This window comes from Gossypium hirsutum, chromosome D08 (assembly GCF_007990345.1).
Source record: "Gossypium hirsutum isolate 1008001.06 chromosome D08, Gossypium_hirsutum_v2.1, whole genome shotgun sequence".
Taxonomy (NCBI): domain Eukaryota; kingdom Viridiplantae; phylum Streptophyta; class Magnoliopsida; order Malvales; family Malvaceae; genus Gossypium; species Gossypium hirsutum.
This window is the reverse complement of record NC_053444.1, coordinates 44,334,654-44,338,061: the sequence shown is the minus strand read 5'-3', so window position 1 is coordinate 44,338,061 and position 3,408 is coordinate 44,334,654. Positions and strand designations below refer to the sequence as shown.

At 36.1% G+C, this 3,408-nt stretch overlaps 1 non-coding gene across 1 annotated transcript; it reads left to right on the top strand.

Annotated features, from left to right (window-relative positions):
- The first annotated feature begins 449 nt into the window (after positions 1-449).
- On the top strand, positions 450-556 carry LOC121220690 (small nucleolar RNA R71). The gene has a single exon (XR_005917907.1). It is a non-coding gene; the product is annotated as a small nucleolar RNA R71 (small nucleolar RNA).
- Positions 557-3,408: the final 2,852 nt, after the last annotated feature.

Sequence of the window (3,408 nt, the reverse complement as noted above, 5' to 3'; positions counted from 1 at the left end):
CGCCATGATGAGTTATAAAAGTTGGATTGCAGTCTTTGCTTCCCTCGGTTTTAGTTTGGTTACCCATGTAATATACAAATTCGGGGTTCGATGGACATTCTTCAAACAAATGTCCTTCCCCACAATACACACAGGCTATATTCTCAAATTGGTTAGGTGGTTGGGCTACAAAACTGTTAGACCCATTAGTGGTAAGATTCTTAAGCATTGAGGATATTGAAGATACCTGAGATGCGAGTGAAGTGAGAGCGTCCACTTCATGTATTCCAGCGACTCGTCTTCCTGATGTTGTTGGCAATTGATAATTGTTGCTGGCAATCCTCTCAATAATTTCGTAAACTTTATTATAAAACTTAGAAAGGAGAGTACCATTAGCAGAGGTGTCCACTACCATCCTCGTGTGAGCGTTGATACCATTATAGAATGTCTCAAGTTGAATGCAATATGGGATTCCATGATGAGGGCACTTTCGTAATAACTCTTTGTACCTTTCCCATGCCTCATACAGGGACTCATCATCCATTTGTTGGAAGGCAGTGATCTCATTTCTCAACTTGGCATTCTTGCTCGGTGGGAAATACTTCATGAGGAATCTTCGGCTAACTCTTGCCATGTAGAAATGGAGTTCGGTGGCAATGAGTTCAACTAGGCACGAGCTCTGTCCCTTAGTGAATATGGGAACAACTTCTGTCGTAATGCATCTTCGGGTACTCTGTCTAACTTGAAAGAATCGCTCACTTCCATAAATAGTCTTAAGTGAAGATGAGGATCTTTAGTAGGCATTCCACTGAATTGGCCCATAGTCTGAAGCATCTGGAAATGACTAGCTTCAGCTCAAATTGTTGTGCCTCGATTTCGGTTCTCCTAATACCCGGATTAAAATCGTGAAATAATTGCACGACATCCCTATAATCAGAAATAAGGATAGGATTTTGAGCAAGGTTTTCTTCATTTCCTTGATTCATATTCTCAAAGTTTATTTCTTCGGTCCTTCTCTAGTTCGCTTGTCTTTTTCGCTGTCGAAAGGTTCGTTCTATTTCAAGGTCCATAGGGAGTAAGTTGATAATCTGGTCAATACTCATAAACACCTGAAATAATCACAGAAAGATTAAGTAAGTAAAGATTTAAACAAGAAAATAAATAAACCAAAATGTAAAAATAGATTCACAAATAATGGCTTTTTTTTTTAAAAAAAAAGTCCCCGGCAACAGCGCCAAAAACTTGGAACGACGAAAATGTGCAAGTGTACACAATCGCAATAAGTAATAAAGTGACAAGTAAAAGTCGAGTTATCGTACCCACAGGGACTGTAAAAAGGAATATTTATGATATTAATGTTAAAACACTTTTGTGATGGAAAATATTTTGGTTTAAAAATGATTAAAAACTAAGGGCAACTCAGGGCAATTCAGTAATTTGCTAACTACTGCTCATACATACTTATTAAATTAACCAATCTCTTGAACGTTTTTCAATGTCAATCCAAGTGATTAATCAATCTTCACAAGCATATAAAAGATCAAGTGAGGTAACATAGTATTTCTACCTTGAAACAGTTTAATCACAATAATCTTGCAAGTTATGCAAGGCATATGTACCGCCAAAGATAAATTAACTTCAGCTACCTTAGAAGAATAAACATGCACTGATTAAGTATTGTGTCGATTAATTACAATTTCAATACGATTTAATAATTAATTCATTAGTTATCTAACAATTAATATTCCAAGAATAACTTAGGCATGATTTTACTTAATCAAGCATCTTACCGAGGCCTATAACAACACAAACACAATTTCAATAATTCAAGCAGAAAAAATATAATCAACCCAACACGGATTAAATTTAAGCTAGATTGATTAAAATAACCATTTCAATAGCATAAATATTCATAAACATGTTTGTCAAAACAACAACGAAATTTAAAAAGATAGAGAAGAAGAAGCAAATCCGATGTTTCTCCGTGGCTTGACTGATTGCTCCGTTCTTTGTTCTCCATTGTCCTCGACTATCAAGGTGGCTTATGAACACTTTAATTGCTGCTAAAAAATGGTTGATGAGGGCCTCTTTCCCAAGAGAAGAAATCGACACTTGAACAAGAGGGAAAAATGGAAAGGAAAGGTTGAGAGAAAGTGAGAGAGGAGAAGAGAGAATGAGAGTGTGAGGGATGAGTTGAATGATCAGCAAGGGGTGGATTTTATAGCTGATTGTGGCTGTTAAAAATAGAAAATTCCATCAGCCAAAGAGACCTCCTTAGCTGGCCACACACATGGCAAAGTTGAGAGATTCAAATTTGCTAAAAATAGCCTGGGGCAAATCCATAAAGCCACATTTTTTGGAGGGGTTTGAATGCAAGGTTGAAATTTCTTCGAGGGATTCTTTGCAAGATTATTTAGTCAGCTAAAATGCTGATTTGGGTCAGCATATGGACGGTTCTGGGCAGCCCAATTGGTGGCTGGTTTAGTTCACTAGATTTGGTTCAACCAATGAGGTTTAACTAGACATTTTTTTCTATAATTAATTAATAATAATTTATTTAGCCCAAATTAAATTGGGAATTAATTACTATTAATTATATTATGAATTAAAACACATTTTTGATCCATATTAGGCTAGAAATAAATTTGCCTTGATGCTTCAAATTGCTTCTCGGTTTTATTCTTCGAGCATTGTCTGCCGAGCCAATTTTTGCCCTTTGTGCGAATCTGTCGAAAATAGTCAAAATTAATAAAAATTAACTATAAAATTAATTAAAATTCATCATGTTCACATTATTAAAATAATTTAATTATTTTATAAAATTTAATTATTTTTTGATGAGAATTTAACAGAAATAGCATGATTTTATGTTAAAAAGGGCATCTAAAAACACATAAATTTTCGTGTTTCCAGCGCTCTAGTCCTAAACCCTAGGCTACATCTGTAGTGAGTGTGGGTAGTATTAGAAACACTAGACCTAAGTACTATCTTAGAGAATTCCCAGAGAAACCCGAGAAAGAGAAAGCTCAGACCACGAGGTCGAGCAATACTGTTGCGAGAGGTAGACCACCTTGTAATCCTGGAAATGTGAGTGGTAGCTGTGGTGTAACAAAAGACTCTGCTGTGAGATCTGAGGCACGAGCACCAGCTAGGGCATATGCTATTTGCACACGCGAGGATGCTTCTGCGCTAGATGTTATTACTGATACTTTCTCTCTTTATGATACTAATGTAACTACTTTGATTGATCCCAGATCGACTCATTCATATGTTTGCACAAATTTAGTGCCTAGTAAAAATTTACCTGTTGAGTCCATTGAATTCGTGGTTAATGTATCGAACACCCTAGGCCAGTATGTACTAGTTGATAAGGTTTGCAAGAACTGTCCATTGATGACTTAGGGTTACAATTTTCTGGCTAATTTGATG